We start from the raw sequence: 27686 nt of genomic DNA on the forward strand, positions 1-27686 counted from the left end.
GTCACTCTTGTGATGATGAAATTGGAACATAGATTTTAGAGATGTTGAGCCTGAGAGAACTTGATTTGTGGTCAAGAATAAGGAACTTTTAGCATGAGCTGTTGGGGTTTTTGCCAAGTGTCTAACAAAATTTTGACGGTTACTATAACACGGGTTGACCCATATGTTGATGTGTCATGATTCATGTGCACGCAGACACAAGAAGTAGAGGTTGGAGGCTCAACCCATTCCTACATTGAAAGGAATCTCCCCATCATTCGAACCTTCAACCGTACCATTAATGTAAGTCTCCCAACATGAGATGCTCGACCATCTTCATAGCCAAAGGTCCACATCTGCATTTCCACGCCCGAGCACATTTCAGTATAATTTGAACAAAGATTACTCATAGTCCACATGGAGACACGAATAATGTATGCAGATGACTTGATAGAATATCTGTTACTATATACACGCAAGGGAATTTAGAAGATCAAGTAGTCACAATGAGTCATTTGCAGGTGCAAGGTTCAGCCCAACAAATATTCTCTTCCCTCAATCCTACACTATATCATTGGCGATGCCCAATCATCTAGAGGGAAAATTTGGCAAATTCATGTAGCATTCATTTGTGTTGAATCCCGACTCCTCCATGTTCATGCCTTCTCAGGTCATCATTGATGTTACAGAGCTATTTGACAAGAGACCCAAGCATTATGAAAATAGAATCAGGCGGTCATCTCTCATAATTTTGAAGGTGCCTAATTCAGACTTTACAACGAAGTATGAACAATTAAGATAAACAACATCATAAATGGTGGTGACATCCTTCGCATCTCCTCGACATATTTGCAGGCCATGTTTTAAGAGTGGAACATGCATGTAATCGGCTTGGTAAAGGAGCTCAATTCTTCCTCCATCTTTTCACGATTAACATGTCAGTACAGACTCTGGTTTGACAAGATGTTGTACAGATAATGCATAAGAATCATTTGAGAGAATGCTGAGTTTGGGTTTCCTTGATAAAAGACATAGGTGTGAAGACCCAATAGAAAATAGGGTGGTGAATCACATGACATTGAAGATCTTCTCCAAGGTATTTGGCATAGTCAAACCAGTGGCTTATCTAATTTGGATGTTGATCAAAGAATCATCTATCCTCAGTAGAAAGAATCACATACTTGGGAGCTCTAATTCCTGAGCTGCGTGAAACTATACTGCATAATTGCTAATGGGACTCGAACAGTGCATATGGTCATGGTTTGTCCAAATAGACATCAAAATTCGGTTTCTTGTAGACACAATTTCTTCCACCATCAAGTGCAGAGGCAGTCAAAAGAACCCAAGCCCTTGATATATATATATATGTGTGTGTGTAATCATATTGATCGTTCCTCACTACTCTGAGAGATCATTGGCCACTCTGGAAAAACCGAGAGCTTGAATCATTAAGGGGTCATATTGTTGTCAAATGAGGCATAAATTCAACAAAAATATAGGTCCTCGACTAAGCAAGATTCCTAATTAATATAGAGCATCGAATTATAAAAGACTCAAGTGGCGCAATTACTCTGAATGCAGGTGCATTACAAAATCAATGCTAATATAGTCAAACCTCAAAGTGAAGTTGAACCAATCGTTCCAATATGATCATCACATTGAAATTATTACTCAAAGTTAACTATGAAATATCACAAAAGGATCGGTTTAAGTCATTTCTCCATTTTTTTTCTTCATACACCACTTGGAGTTAAAATGAATTTTATAAAGTCCATCATAACCCGATGATCAATTAAATTTTTTAATAAAGTTATAAGTTGTGATGTTTGATTATTATAAAGAAGATAGACATTATGATGTCGGGAAATGAAGATACAAAGAAAATGGTAAGGTACACATTTCCAAGATTAGTTGCTCGAACTGAATTGAAACTGACAAGGGAAAAGATAAATATGCTTGCTGAAGATAAAATGGGGATTCCGGCTTTTAGATCCTTTCTTTCCCGAGACTTTGTGCTAGAGAAGAGAGAGCCATTTTATGGTTTTTCTAATTTGTTGTGTTCCAGAGTTCCACTATTCGGGCAAACTGTGTGCTGCGTGAGAGGAGGAATATTGATTGTATGAAGGGCACAGTTTTTTTATTCTAATTAGAAATGTCTACTTTTGTTTTAGTTTTCTTTTCTAGTTTTTTGAAAATAATTTGACTGTCAGTAGTATTCAGGAGTAGTATTATTTTTTAGTTGAATAAGGACTTCATCATTTTGAAGACTGTGTGCTTTAAATTTTTCTCACTCTTGGTTTATGTGTGAATCAGGTCTGAATTATGGAATCAAATTCTACTATTGTATTCATTTATTGTAGGGGATATTTACTATTTTTTTAATCTTTTTTCTTTTCTTTCTTAGTGCATTAATGGATGAGAAGATTGTATGCTTCCATTGTTGTATGTTAAGTCTTTTGTTTCTATTTCAACTATAATAACTTTCCCCCTATCCAAGAATAGTGAGGAAAGCATTTGTTTTCTAGTTAAAAGCACCATTCAAATTCATTCATTGTATATTCAATCAGGGAGTTGTACCCTGCAAAATTCAGAGGATGTTTGTACAATTCCATTGCAATGTGATCTGACTGTTGGTCCTATTTTGTTTTTAGGTCTGGGCATTTTTTAATCATTTTATAAGCATTTTATGTGAAGACAAATATGTTCACCAATAGTTTACTTTCCCCTTGTTTAATTTATTTTTTTATTTCATGTAGATTTGATCCCATGCAAAGAGTTATTTAGATTTTGGCATCATTCAACAATCATTCTTTTGGTTCACTTAATGTTATGCTCTGAACGATGCTATTAAAATATCTCATTTATGGCACTAGATGATAAATCAACTATTACTAGCCACTTGGGTTATACGTGGGACTTCAATATGGTTAAGTTGGTCACTGATAAAGAAGAGATTTTGCATTTAGATGGAAAACTATAGAAATAGAGGCCATGTACTACATGCATAATAAAAGGGGCATTTTTTATCCCAATGTAAACTCTCACCATTTAGGTGGGGTTTGACATGGTCTAATTTGAGAGCCAGATCTGATATAATTTTTAAATGACTCGATCGTACCATAGTTACTACACAATATTTTTTTCTTTCTCTAAAGATAGAGAATTACCTAGAATCATTATTTTTAATTATGTGACTATCATAACACCATCCAACTCTACTTCTTATTTATTTGAATACACGTAAGAGGCATGCTTCCAAAATGTAATTCTTTTTGAATATGCCATTTGTTAGTCATAAACCTACTACAACTCATATATTGCATGTGCATAATTTGGAGCCCAAGCCCCACGACCACTCAAGTTGGATTCAATGGTAGAATGATGAAATCACTCTTGTAGTAAGGTTTATTTGCATTTGCAAAAGACAACTTTCTATGTACAATCGATGCTCATCTAATGCAACTATTGAAGATATTTATGTTTCTTATTAGGCCTTGACCCTAGATTTATTTCATTCAGACCTTCAACACTGGCTTGTACATCTCCAACACTAGAAGAAGGTTGCATACAATAATTTCATTAGGGGAGCTTAGATGAAGGATTTCCTTCACTGGCTTGAGGTGGCAAACCATGCTTCCAAAGGGTTTTTCTAGGCTCTAAGAGTTTTTGTATCTCTATTGGGATCAAAAGAATCAAGGAAGGTCAAGAGGTTCTCTCTAAGCTTACCATCATTTTGTAATATTTTTTCTGACATTAAGGGAATGTGTTCGCAATAAATCAAAATTTAGCAACCATGGTCCAAGGGTCAAAGGATTGTATTGTTATTTCCCCAAATTGGCATGTGGTTATGAGTATCATACTTTCTTTGAGAAAAGGATTATCCTCAAAGACCTCAAGGAAGTTGTCTTCTCCATGGTAGATGAAAAGGCTCCTTGGTGAAATGGCTTCTCATGTGAATTTTATAAATCCTTCTAGGATTCCATTGGTCCTAACCTACATATAGTCTACCTTAAGCCCAGAGATTTTTTTTAGTGGTGAATCTTTTCCATTTAGTGATTGCATCTCCTAGGTTGATTGTCATTTGGTGAATAGAACATATATAGTTAGCTAACTACTTTCCCAAAACTTTCCAAATTTTGGGTCTAAAGCTTAGGCTACTCGCCCATTAGTTAACATGTAATTCGTCAAAAATCATAGTCTAATCACCAAATTAATATACCTTTAGAATAGAATTAGTTTCAAAAAAATTCTATCCTTTACCCATTTTTTCTTATTTGAAAACATTATTTTTCCCTTTGTATAACAAATTATTCTCCCTTGCGTTGGGCGTCACCTACCATTTTACGAGCATGTGTTGCCAACTAGCCTTGTTTAGACAATTATTTTATATTATGGACTTACATAGGAAGAATTGCTTTGCCTACTTTTGACATCCCACTTGTTAATCCCATGAAATTCACGAACCTAGTTTGGTATATATGCATTCACAAGATAGTTTTAGTTTACACAATTTTTTCTTTTTTTATTTGGATTTCTTATTGGTGTCAAAATTTCAGAGTGTTAAGTGCACTGGCCATTGAGAAGTTGTGACTTATCATTTTCCTAAAAGGAAAGTGACATTTAACTTATTTTTCATGTGATTATTTTTAATTGTCAACTGGGAGTGGGTAGTAGATATCCCTTGGACATCTCACATGCTCAGATAGGATTGCAAATTTAACTGGGTAGTATGGTAGTAGGTATACCATTTTAATGTGAATGAATCATATTATTGTTATTAATCATTTGAATTTAATACTGTTCTCTCACTCATTATAATGCTTTTTCTTGACCAAAAACCACTACAAATTAAAATGAAACCTTGCCAATTATTGCACAGTGTTGGAGGATTCAAAAGAATTGATTAAAATATTAATTACATTTTGTAATGATATGGTGATGTCTGGTTCTAAAATGAGATAAAGAGTATTGCCACTATTCTTAAAGTCTCTAAAAATATTAGATTTAAAAATAATTTCCACTATAGTGAAGGAGGGCTCATAACATTTAAATTGAAAATGAAGGCTCATTTGATTAGAAATTGTCTATTAAAATATCATCCATCTCACTTCAAATTGGGTCATCCCTACCCTAATTTTGATCCAAGCCTATGAACTATTAATCCATATTAGTGCCAACATGACCATTCAAAATGAAACTTCCTCCTTCTTCTCAACTAGTCAACATGAACCCAATCATATAGTCTTAACATTGCAAATGTTGAAAGGAATCTAACAACTTGAGAAGGAAGTCAAAATGAAGTGGATCTCAAAATATTATGCAACCAACATGCAATTCACAAAACTTAGCTATAATACCAATTGAAGGGAAATGAGAGCACACAGAAAGTCATCCAAGATTAGTATGCACATCTAGTATCCAATAGTTCCTTGAATACCTTCTAATAAGAAAATACAAGTGCATACTACTATTCCATAAAAATAGAAACAAACATAGTTGATTTCCCACAATTAAAACCTTAAAGGAAAGTGATTGCAACTTACAAATATATCAAATTTCACTAGCATTACGACATATAGCTTTAATATTCTACAATTATGAAACTAGAAGAATGAGATATAATACATACCATAGATATATGTGGGGAAAACCTTTACAGGTAAAAACTCCACCCTCCAAACCATCAAGCTAATGTATTATTTAACAACAAGTTACAATATGTTATCAGCCTTCACATGGAGATTTACATCTTTCTCCATTCTAGAGAAAATCCGGTAGCATAACCCTATGCCAATAACTTCACATCTCTCTCTTAATTCTTTACAACTATGCTTTGTACTTACAAAGTTTTCATACAAGAGGAAACTATTTTTAAAGCATCTACAAAGTAATTTAGAAACTTTCTTACGCACAACCCTTGCATAAAAACAAAGAACAAGAGAATAAAAAATAAAAAACATAAGCTTTATATTTTTCTACTTCAAGTCTTTTCTTGTGGAAGAATCTAGCTTCATTTAGAAACTTTCCAAGAAAGTACAAATTAAACAATAAATTGTGGTAAGATTGAGTCACCTTATCCCAACAAGTGCAATTTCAAAGAGTGTAATTTCATAGCTGAGTGTTTGCTTAGATTTACATAAACTCTAATGTTTAATCTTGAGATGATTTTGTACATAATTGATTGTCCATAAGATCTCTAAAATATTATCAAGAATGTGTTAATGCAATTTAAACCATTGATCAACACCAAATAGGGTTCATAACAAAGAAAAAGGAATAGTGGTTGTAGATGGAAACCTTTACACAACATTCAAAGTAAACCCATTTACTTAATTGTTGATTAGTTAAAAATAAAATAAAATGAATATATCGCTTTAACTAATTAATAATTATAATAAATGAGTTAATTTGGGAGTTGCATAGAAAATGGTTGTGTCGATCCAAGGTTCTATCAAGATTTGATAGCTAGCGAGCATTCATGGGATAAAATAAGAGAAATTGAACATGTAAATGTTTTGAAGTAAAGAAACAAAAGATGTAAGTTATCAAACCAACTACTTGACCACATTGTAAATTGAGTATTATTATAGCATGTCAATCTATAAGGAATTATATATAAGAGCATTCCACTTATCGATAGATGAAAATTTTATTTACAAAAAAATCATGTTAGCTTTTTCATTTGTAGTATATAGATTAAACTTATTTTGGTTTTCTAAAATGTCTTTTATGACATGTAATCATGTAATTTGAAGAATTGTATGATTTGTTGCAACTTTCATTTTTTCATCATATCTTGTTATTTATGAATAGGGTTTTGGTTTCTTATTTATCAAATTTTTTGTTAGATTGCTATGATTATATAGTGAAAGTGTGTGTGTGTGTGTGAGCGTGCACATGCACATTTCCCTATTTTAAACTTAATATGTTTGATTTCAACACTCTTATTCTCTTTTCTTAGTAACACTTAGCTATATATATAAAATAGAGGGCCAAACCTACTCTATTGGTTTGCTTCATTGAAATATTCTCATATTTATAAGACTCCCATGATTCCATGAATTGAAAGTGACAAGGCATCTTATAAGCTATAATTAATCATATGATTTTAATTTTTAAAAAAAATTGGCATGACTTGTGCGTGCCCAATCTTGGAAAAGATTAATATATTGACAAATGCATTCCTAAAAATTCTTCTCACTATTAATTATATTTTTTTCTTAGAAACTTTGTTGAAGAAGCTATTTAGAAGTACATGAGAAGGATTGACATGAGATGCTTTCTTTGGCTAATCCATGAGAAAATATCATCCATATAACATATTTCTAATGAGATCTAGAACTTTCATTTAGACTAGGTATAGAAGCCTAATCCATTGCAACTTAATCTTTTGCTTCTAGGATCTTATGGATACAAAATTACAAAGATATTCCTCCTAAAGTTGTTTTAAGTATTTTAATTATTGTGACCCCACTTATTTTCTATTTAATATTGTATTATAATTATTATTTACTATTTATAATAATGTTTAATTAATATTTATATTATGAATATATGTAATTGTTTTAATCTTCAATCTATATATTTAGATTTTAATATAACTATTATGTAAATTATATATTATAAAATTGATTATTATTTCATTATACATTACATTGTTATTGTGTAATATATTCTATCATATTTAATATGATTTTAGTTATATCATTATTTACTTTAATAACTTAGTATGTAACAATGATTATTATATACAATATTTTATATATTTATTAAAATAATTATTATAAGTAATTTATTAAATTTATTTTTTGACCCATATTTTCATAATTAGGGGACATGACAAGTCCACCTCTCTCAAATTTGCTTGTCCTCAAGCAACGTATGTGGTTCATAGCTGAAATTCATTCGTTTCCCTACATATGAGTTAAAATACTTGCAAAGTACACATGTTAGTATATGATAGTCTATGAATGAAGACACAAAGTAGACACATTGATACATGAAGACACAATGCAAACACAAGGTAGGCACATGAATGCAGGAAGACACGAAGAAAACATATTAATGCACAAAGACACGATGTAGACACATAGTATACATGTTAGAATCCTACTTACAATTTGCAATATGAAAAGGTGAGAAAATGTTCTTAAAGATGCATATTTCACAGTGGATGGTAGATTTACTATTGCTTGAATTTGGACATGCTCAACTTCGGACTCCCTCAGATTTTTATCCATATTGGGATTCTCTTGCCCCAACACGACCGATTTACTCCTCTCCCTATGCACACTCTCTACCCACTAGGAACATGTTTAATTTTGATGTGGATGGTAGATTTACTGCCTCTCAAGTTTGGACAAGCTCAGCTTGGGGCTTCCTCAAATCTTTATCCATATTGGAGATTCTATTGCCCCAACGCGACCGATTTACTCCTCATCCTATGCACACTCCCTATCCATCATAAACTTAAGCACAAATATTTTGAATAATATCCCCTTCTGAGACCTTTCTTTATAATCTCAAATTCATTTGTCCCTTGAAGTCACAACTATAACCTTTCTTTCCAAATTTTTGTATTGAATATACATGGACTCTTCCTTTAACTTTTTTTGAAGTCCACAATATTTGATGAATATGAAATGGCTTCTTCTTATGATGTATCTTTAATTTCTTCTAATTCCCAACTTAAGAGTTAAAATAGACTTTTACGCTATATTGTTTGAACTTTACTTTAATAATTAACTTTGTCTTTGGTGGTTCCGTACAATTTTGGCTTTTCCCATAAAAGTCTTCCATGTAAATCTTAAGCTTGATTTTCTGCTCCACTCGTATTCTTCGGATCTAATATAATATTGTATTATTTTCCTTATAAGTGTTAAACATAATATTCTACTCTCCTTCACTTTTGTAAACCTCTGTATATGTCATATTATGGATCACCCGAGAATCAAAATTGCATAGTATGTGATCCTTATTTAGTCATTGTTTTTGTTGTCTTCCCTAATTCAATTATTTCTTTGATTACTTGCTTTTAATCGCTAATCCTTTGACCTTTTCCTTGGCTGGTCACTGATTACACAAGTTATGAATTTCCTTTGTTGTTCTTCTATGAGGATTCTTCACTATTTTATTAATATTGTTGTTATTCCACGAAGAAGTCTCAATGTAATGTCCTTGGACTATGAGTTCTCGATACCATTCGTAAATGCACTCTCTAATTCTATTTTTTGGTTGTCATTTGAATAAGCTTGATGAATTGGTGTAGATCTATTGTTGATCATTGCTGACCTGTATCTTATTGTCCTCCTTGTTAAGTCATCATTAACAGTAATGTATTATGTTTTATTTTCCATTGCCTTGACCAATACTGTTTTCACTGATGCATCTACTACAGATGGTACCGATGAAACCCAATATTCCTTCTTCTGCATCGGATTCAGAGATCAAGCTTTAGTATACAACTTTCCCACTATTTTATTTATCATAGTTCATCTGCAGATGATTGTAATATTATAATGACCCTAGTTCAGTCATTATTTTCTCTCCCTATTCAATCATTGCAGATGTTCTTATTTACTTTGCCAAATATTCAAAGCCAAAATGTCTTTTATGTTTGTTTGACAAGTTTATTTTATAATATTATCGCATTCTCTGTGAATGGTATGGATTGCAGGCATCGAACTTGTCATCTGCACATGTATTAATTATATTTATTAACTTCAGCCACTGGTTATGAAATCATCAAAGTACTCAGGAACTAGTAGCGAAGAATATGTGTGAGCATTGGCCCATTAGCGTGAACGGGAGAATAGTTCAACAATTGGAGATTTGTACTTGGAATGATGTATTGTCCCCAAGAATCATTCAGTCTTGAACTGTACTAATGAATGGTAATTGTTGTTTAGGCTTGATGGACCCTTTATTTGTAAATTATGAATAATAAATAATGACCGTTCAACTTATTAACTTCCAGATTCATAATTATATTGTTCAATAATAATATGTGTGTTTCTTGATTAGAATGACAGCGATGGGCATATTATCTTTGATTTGGCCAATACCCAATATCTTCTATCGCAATATTCATTCTTTGTTTGGCATTTTGAAAAATATAGAGATAAGCATAGGTGCAATGTACAATAAATATACTGTCGAATGTAGTTCATGGGAAATCACCAGCAAAAATTAAATTGGTGATCATAAATTACGTAATAGTCATAATGATTGTAAACAACCATGATGATTGTGAACTGTACTGGGATTGATAGAAATCCACATAATAATGTATTTAATCTTCTCGTCTAAATTCTATAATGTTGCATTCTTCAAAATCAACCATTTAATGATAACTGAGGTTAAATCTTCCTTCACAAGATGGCAAGATCATGCTCTAATATCATTTGTAATGATCCTTGTATGCTATTACCTAATCTTTTCAGGTTTTGCCCATTTCTTTCCTTGATGATCCCATTTTTTGGTGTGTAATATTATTATATATCTTATTTAGAGATGGGGTGTGTCCTTTCATTTAATTTGTTATATTTGTTTATTAATATTAGTATTTTAATTATTATTTACTATTAATAATAATATTTAATTAATATTTAGATTATGAATATATGTAATTTTTTTAATCTTCAATCTATATATTTAAATTTTAATATACCTATTATGTAAATTATATATTATAGAATTGAATATTATTTCATTATACATTACATTGTTATTATGTAATATATTGTGCATCATATTTAATATGATTTTAATTATATCATTATTTACTTCAATAACTCAGTATGTAATCATTATTATTATATACAATCGTTTATATATTTATTAAAATAATTATTATAAGTATTTTATTACATTTATTTTTTGACCCATATTGTCATAATTAGGGGACATGATAATCTAGATCGGAGCTATGCAAGTCTAATAAAAAAAATTCCACTCTCTACTTGAAACAATTTATGGTGTGTGTTAGATGGGGGTATTGGTCCTAGTGACCTTATCGTCTACAATCACCTCGATTTTCATCTTCAGGGAGGGGTCTAATGGGCTACAAGTCAATGGTTCCATGGTCTTCACAAACATCATAGGAAGAAGATGAAGAGTTGGGTGAATCGCGAGGGGCATTGGACTCCTCCTCCACCTGGAGTTCTTAAAGTTAACATTGATGGTCTTCCTGGGAGATTCTAGATCCCACTAGCATTGGGGGAGTGATTCTTTGTAGTTCTAGTGATGTCTAATTTCTTTTCTTTGTACATAACCTAGGTTGTCATAGTAACAATATTATGGAGGTGTTGTTCATCTTACATGTTGTGGAGCAATGTTGTTTGAGGGGATGGCATTGGATTATTTGTGAATCTGACTCCCAAGTGGTTGCGAACTTTCTTACTTTGTAGTCACTTGATGATGTTAATTGGCCCCTGGCTTGAGTTTTAAATCATAGTCTTCTCTTTTGTAGAACTCTAGAGTTGGTTTGTTTTAGTTACATCCCTTAGGAGTGGAATGGAGTTGTGGATTGCTTGGCTAAATAAGCTTTTGATAGTGTGCTAGATCGGACTATATCAAATAGAGGGCAATTACCCCTGAATTATCTCGTGGATTTGATGACTTTTTTGATTGGGATTGAACTTCTTGTTGATCTCTCTCTTTTGTATCTTTTCTTTTCTTAATTAATTTAACCTCTCTTTTAGTAAGAATAGTCAAGTTGCACCAAAATTGAAATAAGAATTTATCCTAGAAACCATTGTTTGGAGAGAATTAGCTAGAAGAGACAATACTCCAACTTGTATTTCTTACCTTGGCTAGACAAACCAAAAAGAGTAAGATAAAACAAAACTACTAAGTATTGTTTTAACTACAAAATGTGTTTAACAATGTATAAATACAAATGTCGTATGAGGTTAGTTGCTTATGAGAAAAGTAAAATTGGAACCTTTCCTATTTTAAAACAATGACTTGAAATCCAAAAGTAAGTTTTGAAAAATAGGGAGTTGAAAATGTGCAACAATTGTTTATTGAAAAAAAATGACACCCTTTATTTTATTTTCCCTCCTTTTAAGTTTTCTAATTTATCTTTCTATTCCATTAAAATCATTTTATGGCTTTGAAAGATTGAAGCACCTATAATAGCATAGGTATTTTTATTGGGTCTAGGAAAGAGGTTTCAATCTAGGAAGGGGTTAATTTTTTCCAACTCTTGAAAGAGATCTAGTACAATAACTGTGATAGTTTTGTTACAGTCATCCTCAATTAAGAGCCCCCAAAAATGTAAACACATGTACTAATAGTCCTTTTTAAGCTTTTGGTGAGTTATTGCCCAATTTGTGCACCAATATTGGGGCATTTCTTAAAGACTACTAATTGTCTTTTAGTAAGCAAATATTGGTGCACGAACATAGGGGTAGCATTTTGAAATAATAATGTTGACCACTTTGCGCTCCACAATCCATACAAGATATATTTGAATACCCAAAAGTTCAAACTTTAGCTTTAAGCTCTCCATTCATTGAGGTATAGTAAAAAATCAAAATCCAACTTATAGATTAGGAGCTCTATGTGATTAGGCATGTGAAGTTAGCTTAGACGATTACTAAATATTTTGTCCTACATAGACTTCAACTCCATATAATCATCTTATTAACTCCTTTAAAAAATTGTAACTTCAATATACCATGTCCAAAGGGATTCTTTTATTTTATAGAGTCAAATATTTCAATAAATTATCTAAAATAAATAGCTAATAAAACACTTTCATTGCTTACAATACCTTAGATACATTATGTTTCAAAGAATCCACATTATAGTAGAAATCACTCTAAGCTATGTTTAATACCTACAAATATTTTGGCCTATGGAAATAACTTCAACATTAACTAGAATTTTCACAATCATCAAAAAGCTATTACATTTGATAGAATTTTCCAAAATTATCAAATAATTGAACTGAATAGAATTTTCCCCAATCAATTATGAAAATATATATAGACATAGAATTTTCCATAATTATCAAATAACATTATTCATGAGAATATATACACGGTCATAGAATTTTCTGCAATTATCAAATACTTTTGTTTATGAGAATATATATAGATATAGAATTTTGGAGAATTATCAAATATCTATGTTTACAAAAATATATATGGACATTTGGCTTCTGTTTCTGAGAGTGAGAAGAGTTAACAAGTGTAATAGTTAATAAGTGTAGGAGCAAGTAGGTGATTTGTTTAGATTAAAAAACTACTGTGTTTAATTCTGCCTTGGCATATAATCCTTCTGATGGAACTTCAAAGAGGTTTTCAGTTTAAGACAGAGGCCGGAAAGGCAAAAGATATACGCTTACAATTTGATGAACTTGTTCTCTCATGGCTATTTTTGGGCTTTCAATTTAAGCAAGTGGTCAGTGATCACTAATGTAATGAATTGCATTATTAAGTAATACTGAGAGTTCTAGATTTTAACATTGACAAAACTGTCACTCATTTACAGAGTTTTGAAATTATTGATGAAAGAAATTTAACTTTAAGATCTATATTTTGTCTATAGGTTTTTCAAATTAAATAATTCTGACAACTGTGTATTTTGTTATTTTTAGATATATTATTTGATTTGATATTACTGTTAATATTTGTTACTGTTAACTCTATGCTGACAGCTATGCTATATTTACAATCTTAGATTTAGAGAACAAATGTTGAGACTTGTTAAATTTTTCAACAGGTGTATATAATAAGACCAATGAGATCGCGATTCTTTAAATTAGCTGCATGGAGATGTATATAATAAGACCAATGCCGATGAACATAGCAAATGTAGTAGCGGGTCTCACATTTCTGATTCATTGTAGAACAATTACTTGCCCTTTATTATACGGTGACTTAATAATGAAGTCAAATTATAGATTATCTATTAAGGCTACCTAATCTGATCTTCAGACTGGTTACACTGTTACATTATCTTATGTTGTTCAAATGCATTTATTTATTAAACACGACAGAAATGTAGCGCTCTCTGAGACCCTACTGTTTCTGTGTAGCTATGAAATGATATAATTTAATTTCTTTCCCTGTGGGAACAACATGGTTGCTATCTTGAAAATAACAACTTCCTACTTCTTGGTCCATTCAGACTTATGCAGAATATTTGTACTATTATATTGTATAATTAATAGTTAATAGCTATCTTGAAAATAACAACTTTCTACGCGGCACTCGGTTTTCTCCATCTTATCTACTTTGAAGTTTATCTCCATTTGGTCCACAAAAAACTTCCGCTCTCTGGCCGAATCTGTCATGGAGATTTCTGTTTCCACCACCAAAATCCTCTGCGATCTGAATGAGGAGTTTCATCAGTATCAGCCTCCCGCCATCAAAATCCCCTTCGATGTCAACAACAAATGTAATGTGTTTCTCAGCTTTCGGGGAAAACATGTGAGAACAACTTTTGTCGACCATCTTTACGAAGCTCTCTCTGGAACGGGACTTAGGGTTTCCTCGACAGCGAAGAATTGGCGAAAGGGAAAGAAATTGAGTCCAGCTTGAAAATAGCCATTCAAACAAGCGATATATTCATACCAATATTTTCCAATAACTATGCAGAATCAACATGGTGTCTGAAGAAGTTCCAGATGTGTCCATGTAATGTTTTTATCATTCCTCTCTTCTATGATGTGGAGCCCTCTGATGTTCGCTATCCCCGGAGAAAGGGAGGTCTATTCGAAGGGGCATTCAAGAAACATTAGAGTCACTCAGATCGACAGGACGAGAAAACTATCGAGGAATGGAAGAATACTCGTCATCAAATATCTTCTCTTTCTAGGTGGACAAGGGCAGATGAATTAGGGTAAATTTTTTGCTTCCCTCTTCTCAATTACCCACTATAAAAACAACAAAGGGGAACATTTTGTTTGTGGAATAATTTGTTTGTTTAGAGTATCCTTAATCATTAATCAATTATCTGTCCAAAATAAGATTATAACTTAGGTAAGGGTTAAGGGGCGTAAGCTCTAATTTTGAGAAAGAGGGTGTTCTTATGAATTAAGTTTTGTTTAGTTAAAAGATTATTTGGAATTTCTTTATTAAAATAGTTTTCAGTTTTCAGGAGGAGGTGAAAAAGGATTGACAATAGAAATTGTTCTAATATATTTTCTAACATTTGTCAAAATATTAAATTTAAGATTTTTCTTAAAAAATTATTTGAAAGAAAATTTGATTTTTCACTTGTTTCTTTATGCGCATTGTACAAGAGAGTTGTTTTTTTCCATGAGACCACTATTTTTCTTAATTTTTAAAGCTAAACTAGACTAAGAAATCTTGGGAACCATTAGATTTAAAATGTTTTGAAAAGAACAAGCATTCACTACCTAGATGATCAGAATTTTGAAGCCCTCTTATGGAAAACTTTTAGAATTTTGTCACTTCTAATGTTTCTATTACAGTAACCTTTTGGTTCCTTTCTATTTGTCCATACGTAAATTTTTGTTCCTTTTTTTTTCTTCATGTGAGCTATTCCTATTTTATTCATGTATTAGTTTATTTTTGGCATTTCAAAGATTCCCCTCTTTGCTCTTCCTCTATGCTTGCGCTTGTAACTTCAAGCACACTAATAAAATTAAAAGCCCTTGCAAATATTTGAACCTTGATCCTTGAAAGTAAATGATGAATAAGCTAGAAAGGAAAATTTCATGTATTGTATGTTAAGGAAAAGCGGTACAAAATTTTCCAATTTTATGTTTGTTCCTATATGTGACACGAAATTAAAAAATTGGATTGGATGTGCTATAAATACCTAGCTACCCTTAAACATCACATACTAAAGAAAATATTACGCTTGGATAAGTAAGTCAACTTTGACTATTTATCACTTTTGGCCTAAGAATCAAACCTTAGTTTGTGATACTTAAGTCATCTACAAATACCCTGGTCAATTTATTTCTATTTTTTATGGGATTTCAATAAGAAGAAAAGGCTGAAAATTTCTTGAAAACATAATCAATCTATAGAGAAACTTTTGCCAATAGTTCAAATTTATTCTATGTTTTAATTTAAAGTTCATTTGTTTGAGGAGGGGATTTTTACACATAAGGGAATCTTAATTTGAATCAAGAGCTATTAAATATGTGTCATTACCTTCTCATTTATATTCCTCAAATACATATTTTTATGAATTTTTTAAATAAATATAGTATACCACATGTTTAGTAAAAATGACTAAAACTAAAGACAAGAGGTCACCTTACAACATCAAATCAAAGTACAACAAGCCATGACACTTTGAAGTAGAACCAACCATTGCTTTAAAAAATAATCAAAATCCTTCACCAATGTATTTATACCAAGACATTTAATACTCATATCACTATAGAAATTAACCATACCATTGTTCTTCAATGAAACAAGAACTTTGTAAAACTAGTAGCTAAGATCCATTGTTTGTTGATAATAGAATTAATATCCATAATCATCTTTAATTAAAAAATACTAAAAAAAATGAAAAACAAAAAAATAACAAACAAAAAAATAACAAAGCTATTATCCATCAAACCATAATAGAAAAATATTTGGATCTATCTATAACCTCTTATAGTTCCTAAAAGGCATGTGAGATCCTTTCTTCAATCCTCCACCTCTTCATCCATGGGGTTGTATTCCTTTATGGGATTCCCACTCATTTTAGAGAGCAAATTCCCTTCCAATGGGATTCTAAGATGAAAGAAAATCATCTCATCAATAATCATTGACTAATAAAAGCGAACTTACCCATCAACGAAAGAAAAATGTGTACTCTTGAAAGAGAGGTCACAAGTTCAAATCCCATTGGGGGGTAGGGTATGTACGCCTCGTTTGTAGCACCAAGCGCCTCTCAAAAAGGAGTACGAGGAAGTCCCATATCACTGTCAGCATATGTAAACCCAAAAACTATGGCATAGTGTCGTGGACTATAAAACCACCTTACCTTATCTTACCCTTGCCTTGATAAATGCAATAGGACAAAGCAGAGCAAGTGTGTACGTGCAAATATTCCAATTCTCATTTCACTATCCTTACTGGAGCAGTTGTACATAAGAGATTAATTTTAGAACATGTTTGTTGTATTTTAATTTACAACAAATTTGGCTTAGCCAAGATATTTATTGTTTGTGATATAGATTTGCAAGCCAAACTCCCTATAGTGTGAATTCATTAATCTAAATGTGGAAAAAATAATTTCTTGGGGACTCGAGATTCTTCTCTACGATACATGCTTTGATCTGTATCACTCCTTGTGAGGCAAAATATCAATGTTATATTCGTGAATTTGAATGATACAACGTGAGTGGAGGAAACAACGGTTTGAAAGGTTTGACAAGGCAAGTGAAATAGTGTTGTAGTTGCAATTGCCCTGCAATCTTTTGAACCATTAGATGTAAAATGTTTTGAAAAGAACAATCATTCACTACCTAGATGATTAGAATTTTAAAGCTCTCTTATGAAAAACTTCGAGAATTCTATCACTTCTAATGTTTCTACACTATTACACGATAGAGTGGTTAAAGACATTAATTTTAGATGATATTTTAATTTTTCCTTAATTAGAAGTTTTATATTTAAAATATATTTTCAACCGTTAGTTAACTAAAGTTAAGACAAAATCTAATATCAATTTGGTCTATTTCGTTCGTGGAATTTAAAAAACTAGGATTTCTACAAATCTTGGTTTAGCCAAATCAAGGTTTTGCAAATTTTCATTCTGATTTTTGAGATTTTACTTAAACCATTTGTTTCACTCAGAAGATACATGTGAAGAAACATTTTTACGCGTAAGCTTGGAGTTGAAGGCAAATTTCAAAAGGCAGATCAATCTATTATTTTTACCCTCCTTAAAAAACATAACCAGGTTTTAATTTTTAATTCCCACTTGCTAGTAGGAAGTTGGAAAACCTAGTTTTGAGGCAAAATTGGAAGTCAGGTATGCTAATTCCATTTTTCCAATTTTGAAACAAACGCAAAAAATTTTAAATCCAAATTTTGAAAAAGCCAATTCTTGTCATTTTCGAGGAACCAAACAGACCCTTAAAGATAACTTTTCACTCCCTCAGTTTTCTTAGTGATAGCTTTTCATTTTGGATTCCTGTTTTGGCACTCAACTCATCGTCTGCCATGAACAACTTATGCTTTTCTTTGCTAAAACAATCCGTCACCTACTATAAAATCATGGAAATGCAATTATCAACGGTTGGATTGGTTTAATTAGGTATTTTGATTAGGGTATATGTAGGAAGTACTCCATATTTTAGATTTTATATTGAGCAAAAACATTTATATTTTAGATTTTCTATGCCCTAGCCGTCTTGGTTCCACCTTTATATTTTAGATTTTCTATGCCCTAGCCATCTCAGTTCCACTTGCAAACTCTTCAATTGGGTTGAAGAGAAATCTAGATCTACACTGCAAATAGGTAATAAATTTTGCATTCAAAATACTAGCATGCCAATAATATGTTTTATTTTGTTTTTTTAATGTGGGTAATTTTGAATAGTGCTCAATCCCTTGCTCTATTTTATTATCTGGGTTATGGAAGATAAAGAAAGCCCTTAATTGTATTTCCTTTTTCATTGCTTTTAATTTCATTCTATTATTGTAGCTAAAATATTCATGGGACTAGTTGGATATCCCTCTTTAGTATTTTACGCCTAATTATTGTCATTGATGTTGGATATCCATGCCCTTGATTCAAACTAGAACAACAACATTGAGAAAAAGAAGGAGTCATGGATTGAAAAATGATCTCAAATCAGAGCACTAGGGTTTATACCCTTACCTTGCTGGCGCTTCTCAAACCGCTTTTATGTAGAGTTATTCTGGGGAGGAGATATTATTGAAAAGACAGCTAATCAATCTTGCCCTAAGCTGCATCAACAATTCTAGCTAAGAAATCTATATCTAGGCCATCTCAAATAGGTAATAAATTTCTCATTTTAATTAGGGCATTTAATTAAAAAAATACCATTTGCATAAATAGATTCTAGGTCACAATATTAGATCTATATTTTTAAAAATTCTCTATATATTTTTAGTTTTGTATAGTCTATCACACCCTATAATAGTTTAAAACAAATATTAAAATAGGATAATTTTTCTTGAAATGTGAGGACGGATTGGAAAATTCCCACCTCTAAGGTTGATTGTGTAATCCCTATTTTGCAGAGGCAGAGTACACCTTACCATTTGGGTTGGACTAGTGCCATGCATGACTGAATGTTTGTGGTTGGCCAAATAGGAATGATTCAAATAAAATGTTAGGAAGGACAATCCTTAGAACATTGTTCCATAGAAATTATACACATAAATGTTACCTATTTTTTTCCTCACGCCAAAAATTTGAATTCAAATACCTAAGGCCACCCAACGCTCTCTCCCCACTTTTATATTATTTAAATGCCATGGAGAAACAAAATAATAAAAAATAAAAATGAGTAAAAAACCTTATTGTATCCCATATATTCCCTAAGTTTATTTTTGCTGGCCCGCAACTTTCCCTGCCATCAGATCTTTCATGATCTACGATGGGTGCTTTCTCGCATTCTCAAAATACACTATCTTTACATAATGCGGGCAAGTGCTTTTCTACCACATGGTTTCATGGGTCTAGCCCTTTGAATACGCTTTCGCAGACAAGTGGACAAGGTGGCAGAGGTGAGCTGGCAATTTGATTGGCACTCACTTTCTCGCATTCTGTGTTTTGTCAAACTTCCTGGCAATGCAGGCAAGCGCTAGATCACCATGTGTCCTTGCCAGCCCAAAGGAATAAAAGTTACAAAAATGTCACATATTCTCAGTTGTACCTTCCACCGTCCAATGCAAATAGATCAAGGGCTGGCACTTCCCCGCATTATGAAGATGCAAGGATATTAAGGAATGCGGGCAAGCACCTCACTACTGTGTGTCTCTATGGGACATGTTTCTTATGTGCGTCACCAAGGTGGTGCCAGTTGGATGATAGGATGTGCTAAGTGGTTCATGAGCCTATAAATTGTATGGGCAAGTGCAGTATAATAAGATCTTTCATGATTGTTGATCTCATGGGGATCAATGGTCGACATTTTCTCGCATTCTGGAGTTACGAGGAAATTAAACAATGCAGGAAAGTGCTTGAAGGACACATGTCCCAATGGGCTTGGCTAAGGAAATTAACAGAAAGGTAGCACAGTTAAGGCTAGCAGTTGGGAGACCACCACGATCAGGGTTTTGAAAAGGTGGCACAGTTACTTGGTTTGGTGGTCAAACTCAGGGAGACCTTGCGAGGTAACAAAAAAATAAAAGACTATTGGCCCACATGGCTCATTTTGGTTATAGGACTTGTTGACCTACTAACTTTGTTGACTGATGAACTAGAAACGAAGGAAATCAAGTTTTCTTTCATGATTTGATCCTCACGATCAATTCCAACCACTCTCAAATGAATGCTGAACCTAGGAGAACAATCCACCACCCCAGTTTATCCATCTACTTGGTCAGAATGGTTTAATGGCATCATTTCTATCAGGGCCTTGTTTCAAAGAAATATCAAATTTCATTACCTAGATCAGATTTTTTCTAGGTCTTTATCAAGACTTAATGGTAGTGGTTGTGGAGTAACTTCAGTTAGAAAATATCTCAGTTATGCCTAAGCTATAAAGGCAATTTTTATAGATTTTTTTGAGGTCGACTCTACTCTATTTTCTCTAATATTGCTCTACAATTTCACTTTAAATCCCCTTTTCCTCTGAATTATATGACATTCTTATCTTCTTCAACCATTGACGTGAAGTGTAAGAACTATTTTCCACTCATTGGTGTATTGTAGATATCTGCAATCTTGCATGACTGTATCTCTTTTGGCCTATGAATGGTATATAAGTGAATCCTCTCTTTCCTTGTGTCATTCATTTGGGTTTTTCTGATCTACATGTGATTGTTAGATTAAAACAAGTTTGGATGTGTATATCTTTTGGTGTCATGATGGTTCAATAGTGCATGTATGGGTAGAGATTGGTTTGAACACTCTATTTTTGGTGCATCACCCCCCTTAGATTAGAATAGGTAGATTTTCTTCTATGCATTCCTTCTCCCTTTTCCTCTCCAATAGTAGTTAGGTGCACTCTGATAGTAAAGGAAGTCGGCCTTCTATGGAGACTCAACCTCATAGTTCAAGTCCCACAGCTTGGAGGTTGTTTCCATGTTTCACAAGGTTGTCCTTAGGTAAAATCTTTGGACAAGGGTGCAAAATTTTGTGACAATAGTTTTGGGCATGCCTGGTGGGACTTTATTCAAAAAATTTCAAGTCTACTGGTGTCAAAAGGAGGATTTCAAGATTAATACTGAGGAGATAGTACTAGCTTCGGTGTTCAAGCCTTCAAGGGATTCATTCTTCAAGTACTTGGTGACTCTAAGCTTCAGGACATCAGGGTGGTTCCAGACCAAAGTTGTAGTAATTCATGCCCAAAGTTGAAACAAAGGCATCTTCTAGAGGTAAATTTTAGTACCAAGAGCTTTCATTTTCAAATCCTAGAAGAAGGAAGACTAGAGTATCTTTATCACTAGTTAGGAGTGCAATAGTAACAAATACACCTACAAGATCCATCTCTACTCCTCCTACTATTAGATCTCAGCCTAGATTGCCATCATCACATATCAATAGATCACTTTTCTATATGGTGCAGCCTAAATCTCATGCTTTTGCCACCTTTAATTATAGAAGCCCTCTTTTATTGGCCCAAAGACATGACATATCAATAGCTGCACTCAAAAGTATACCAAAATTTATTGGTGAAACTTCCATCTCTCTCATAGAACACATTCAAGAATTTGCAAATATCCTACAATATCCATGGTATTACAGAAGATGATGTTGCAGTTAGGCTTCTAGCCTCATCCTTGAAAGGAAAAGCACTACAATGGTATAGAGGATTGGCTCATGGTTCTATAGCAGATTGGGATGGATTAGGAGTAGGACTATGCAAACACTTTGAGGACAAAAGTGACCATTTGTCACTTTTAGAATAGTTGACTACTATAAAAAGAGCCCACCATGAATGTATGACTGATTTCAACTATAGATTTCAAAAGACATGGGATAGAATACTTACTTCAGTAAAGCCTACCCCTGGTAATGCCTTCTTGCATTACCTCGAACCTTTTAATAGTGACATTGCCACTACAATCCAAACTATGGTAGAAGATACCTTGCCTAATGTTTATGACATAGCAATAAAGTCAGAAAACATCATAATACAAGGAGGTAAGCTAGCTCCAAGGCCTCCTATGCCTTTCTTCCCTAACATTCCAAATCACCAACTAGCAATGGTTCCTCTTCCCACAACTTCCACATCACAATCCCTTAATCTAGTCACTCAAGCTTCCACATCTTCAAATGGAATAGATGAAATCAAGGAGATGATGCAATCTATGATGCTGAACATAGAGAACATAAATAAAAGATTGTAGGGCCAAGAGAAGAAGCTAGAGGATAGCTTCTCTGTGATACAAAAAGTGAGCAACAAGGTGGTGACTTTAGAGAGAAAAAACACTCAAGGTAGTAAGGCTCATCAATTGCAATATCAAACTATGAACAGTGGTAGGCCTCCAAATCATAATCATGGGAACAATTCTTTTGATCAGAATAGGCAAAATAGCCATGCTTCAACCTCAAATGTAAACCAAAGTAGGGCCATAGTTCCTCAAAACAACATGGCCCAAGATCAAGATTTTTGCCCCTCCTATAACTACTCCTATGCCCGTTTCATGTGTTAGAATGCTGAATCTTATTTTGCTTAGACCATCCAAGAGCCTGCAATAGGACAATCATACAAGGAGGACCAATTTAAAGATGCCTCATTTATGCAAGGACAAGCTGATTGCTCCTTTATGAATCATCAAGTAGAGGAACATTGTAATGTAAACTAGGATTCCATTGCTCACAACACTAGGAGCAAAAGAAGAGCTATTGAGGATGCTACCCCTCCTCCCAATAATGCCTCAACTTTAAATGTGATAGCTCATGAACAAGAAATAAATGATCAATCAAATACCTTTTAGAAACAAAGGCAAAATAATGGCAAAAAGGATGTAAGTGATCCTCAAGTTGTTCCATCTCAACCTCCTACAAATGTAGCTCCCAAGGCTTATACCAAAGTACCTAATGTGCCATTCAATTTGGTAGAAAAAATGAAGAAGAAAAATGTGAATATTTCCATGTGTGATGTTGTTGTTACTATACCCATGCAAAAGAGGTTGCTGCAACAAGATTTGGAAAGTATTGAACCAAAGGATTAGCCACCTAGCATGGAAAGTGCCACAAGCCTAGTACAGCCATCAAAGGAGGTAGAAACAAGTAAAAAGTTTAGACCCCCTCCATTTTTTGTTTCTCTAATTATAGGGGGTAAACTAGTCCACAATTGCATGATTTATTTAGGGGCTAGTAGTTCAGTGATGCCTAGGTGTGTTGCTGATGCTTTGGAAATGAAATATGAGCCCATTGTTAGAGATGTATTATAGTTGGATGGTAGTATTGTCAAGACTGTAGGGATCCTTAGGAATGTGGAAATGGCCCTGCATGCATGCCTTGGTTGTACTGTAACTGAAGATATATCCATTGCTAAAGTCAAGCCACATTTTGCCATCTATCTGTCAAGAGACTTCACTACCCAAATAGGTGGTTACATATCTTCTAATTGGTCATATATGTCTTTTAGAACAAGATATAGGACCAAAGCTTTAATCAGAGTAGAGCCTCTAGCCCTCTAACATACTGAACCCTACAACCCTAATATCATCAACATGAATTGCACTATCCTAGAAATGGATGAGAATGACATAGTGAATGAGCCTACTACTTCCCTAGCAGAGATACTTGATTTTCTCTTAGATGAATGGGCTAATGCATATCAATTTGATTCTATGTTAGAAACCCTTGAGACAGGCCTCAGTATATATTGTATATTAGAGAAGGATGCTCTAGTTCCCAATCTTGTGGAGACTAAAGAAGATGTGAGTGAGATATGGAGTATGTACTTTGATGGATCATGGAATAAGAATGGATTAGGGGCTGGTGTGATCTTGATTTCTCCTGCATAAGTAAGGTACTACTTCTCCTTTAGGCTCCTGTTTAGTTGTACTAATAATGTGTCCGAGTATGAATACTTGATTCAGGGTATCCTACTTGCTTAGAAAAGAGGAATTCAAGCCACAAGTGTATATGGAGATAGTGAGTTGGTGGTTAATCAAGTGAGAAATCAGAATATCACCAAAAACAGTTTGCTCAAGTCTTATAAACATAGGGTATGGGATTTTCTTGAGGGTTTTGATGCATTTAATATTCAAAGCATCCTTAGAAAAGAAAATAGATATGTTGATAGACTTGTAGCAATAGGTGCATCTCATGATGTGCTGGGGAATCTTGAGGAGAATAAGAAGCAACAAATCAAAATGGTAGTAAGGCTTGCCATCCCTGACAAAAACATCCATTAGCAAGTGTTTGAATCTGATGAACAAATCGTAAGCTTCTTGCAGAACGAAGCAAAATTTTTAGATGGAAACTAGTCGAGATTGTAGGATCAGTATGGTGATCAAATCATTAATCTTAGTTTCGAGAAATTTCCTAAGGGTCTCATTACCTTAGAGAGTGTTTTCAATTCTAATGACCAAGCAAGAGGTAGAGTCATGAACCTAGCTACTGACGAAGATGATCATACCCCAGTAAGGGTTGCTAATGGAAAATATTTAAACATGGGGAAGGTATGTTATGAGATTGAGCAAGAAAGTTTTATTCATCTATGTCAAGAATTTAATGATGTATTTTCCTGGATGTATGATTATTTAAAGGGTTTTGACCCAAGGTTGTTTCAGCATACCATAGATTTAATTGATAATGTCAAACTAGTAAGAAAAAAATAGAGGCCAATGAATCCCAAAATTGAACCCTTAATGAGAAAAGAGCTATCCAAATTTATTAAGGCCAATATAATTTTCCCCATCAAGCACTCATCATGGGTAGAAAACCTTGTCCCTATTAGGAAGAAGAATGGAGAAATTAGATTGTGTGTGGACTTTAAGGACCTTAACCAAGCTTCCCTTAAAGATCACCATCCTCTCGCTTCCATGGAGAAAATTTTGTCCAAGGTTAGTGGTTCAAAGAGGTTTTCATTTCTTGATGGATTTTCTAGCTACAATCAAGTGTTGGTCAAAGAGTCTGTGTCATGTCCCCTATTCAAATAATTTAAAAAAAAAAAAACTTTGTTAAGGCAGGCAGGCTCCAAAAAGGTGAAATTTCGGAAAAAGAGGCTAATCTTTGGAAACCAATGGACTAATAAATAAAAATTATTATTAAATTATATTTTATTAACCCCTCTTGGACGTGAGTTAGGGTTATGCCCTCTTTAAAAGGGGTTTGGAGGCATTTTGGGCTCATTCTACATCTTGATTCTTGCTAATTTTCTTGTTGTTCTTCAGAGGCTGCCAAACCTGTGGAGAAGGAGACTCAAGAATGGGAGTTTGAAGGTTTCTAGGAAGACTAAGGATGGGAGTTTTAAGCCATTCCATGAGCATTCTCATACAGAGTTTGCCTTTGTCCTGAATAGTGCCGATTTGGGTGTTTTCGGGGTTGTTTTTGGTTTGAGTTTGGGTTTTCAGTGGAGTGTTTCATATCAGTTTGGGTTGCTTCTGTATTTCAGACTTTATTATGTTGAAATAGAGCTAAATGTATGTATTGGGTCGTGATTAAACTTCTGAGATAGTTTATGAGTGTTTTGTGGTGTTTTCGGGCATTTTTGTGTTAATTTCGAGAGCCCGATTGAGCATAGTTTTGCCCTACATTTGTGAGTTGTTGTGTAAAGGCTATACAAATCTAGAAATGTCATTTTGTAGGCTGTTATTCTGCTGAAATTTCTGTAAAAATGTCCATTTTCAGATTTATTAATAATTTGTGAAGTTGTTAAGTTTTTGGCACTAATTTGGACATACCCGATTTGGGTTTTATTGGAAAATTGGCAGATCTTTGTAATATTGGTTGTTTGATTTTAAAGTTCTGATTTGAGGCTAGAAATATCATAAAAAATCAGTAAAGGGACATTTCAGTGGTATCAGAGCTGTGATCTTGCCAGCCTGAGGGTTTGTAGAAGTTGCATGTCAGTTTTAACAACTACCCAGATCTTGCATGTCAAGTTTTGATAACTACCCAGATCTTGCATGTCATATTTTATGATTGCATGCAACTAAGTGAAAGAGAAAAAAGATATTTGCAGCGAGAAAAGAATAAAGAAATTTTGATCAAACCCCCAGTTGAAAGCAAAAGTACAAAATTCAAGGAAGAAAAAAGTATGGCTGATCCAGATGAGATGGCAAAAAAATTCTTCCAAGACATCCAAAATACTCAGAAGCAAACAGTGGATGGGTTGGCGGAAACTAGAGAGGCTTTGCGCATATTGACAAAAAAATTACAAGGAATTGCATCTATTAATGAGAAAGGGAGCACTTCAGAGGAGCCAAGAAATGGGAGATCCACACCATCTAAATCAACCAAATCTATTTTCTTGCCTGCAGATGAGCCATCAGTACCAAATCTAGCCATTAATCCAGTGGAAGAGGTTACAGGTAATTTGATTACATTAAGAGCTACTTACAATGGCTTAGATGATGACTTTCGTAGTTCAGTTCCTTTTAGAGAATATGTGGATATGATGAACGTTTTGATGCCCAAGAAAGAGAACAGGAGGGAGCATGACACAAGTGGAAGAGAGCTCAAAAATAAAATAAGCAAGTTTACAGCACCTACTTTTGATGGAACAAATAAAATTTCAGCTAGAGCATGGCTACAAAAATTACAAACTTTCTTCACACTTAACCCCATGAAAGAGAGTGATGCTATTCAATTTTCAAGTCTACACTTGGAAGATGCAGCCTATGATTGGTGGTATCATGGAATGACTACTCAAGGTCACGATCAGGTAACTACATTTGAAGATTTCAGTCAAAGGGTGATAGATAGATTTGACCTCAAGGATGATGAAGAGTACTTTAAAGAATTGTCAAAGTTGAAGCAAACCAAATCAGTTAATGAGTATATAGAAGAATTTCAAAAAGTGGCTATTATGGTACCTAATATGAGTGAAAAGAGGATTGTTTATCTTTTCCTTGATGGTTTAGAAGATTTTGTTAAGGGTTTGGTTAAGGCTTTCTCACCCTCAACCTTACAGGAAGCTATCAAAAGAAGCTTGCAACTCGAAACTTGCGTTCCTATGAAATCAATCACTAATCAAAAACCCCCAAATCTTTGGCAACATAAGGGAAATTTTCAGAAAAAGACTTTCCCAACACTACCACCAAAAGATGTGACAAATGTGGCAAAAAAGAAGGTAGATGAAGAGACTAGAAGTGAATTACGAAGGAAAAAGCTTTGTTTTACTTGTAGAGAACCATGGGTTCCAGGACACAGATGTTTGGGGAAAGGTCAAGTGCACTATATTGAAGTTGCTTCAGAATCTGATTCAGATGAGCATGAGGAATTTCATGATACCAGGGAGGAGGTAGAAGAAGAGAAAGTAAAAGAAATCAGCAAGGATGGCACTTTAGCAGCATTATCAGGAGTCCCAAGATACCATCCCTTTCGAATTCGAGGGATACTAGCAGGGCAAAGGTTGACTGTTCTTCTTGATAGTGGGGCAACTCACAATTTTATTGATG

The 27686-nt window shown here is 33.6% G+C and overlaps 1 pseudogene; it reads left to right on the forward strand.

Moving 5' to 3' along the window:
* The first annotated feature begins 14282 nt into the window (after positions 1-14282).
* LOC149558214 (disease resistance protein RPV1-like) overlaps positions 14283-27686 on the forward strand; it is a 31504-nt pseudogene continuing 18100 nt past the window's right edge.

The sequence above is a fragment of the Cupressus sempervirens genome, chromosome 5 (genome assembly GCF_028749045.1).
Source record: "Cupressus sempervirens isolate cs-2001-9-10 chromosome 5, ASM2874904v1, whole genome shotgun sequence".
Lineage (NCBI taxonomy): Eukaryota > Viridiplantae > Streptophyta > Pinopsida > Cupressales > Cupressaceae > Cupressus > Cupressus sempervirens.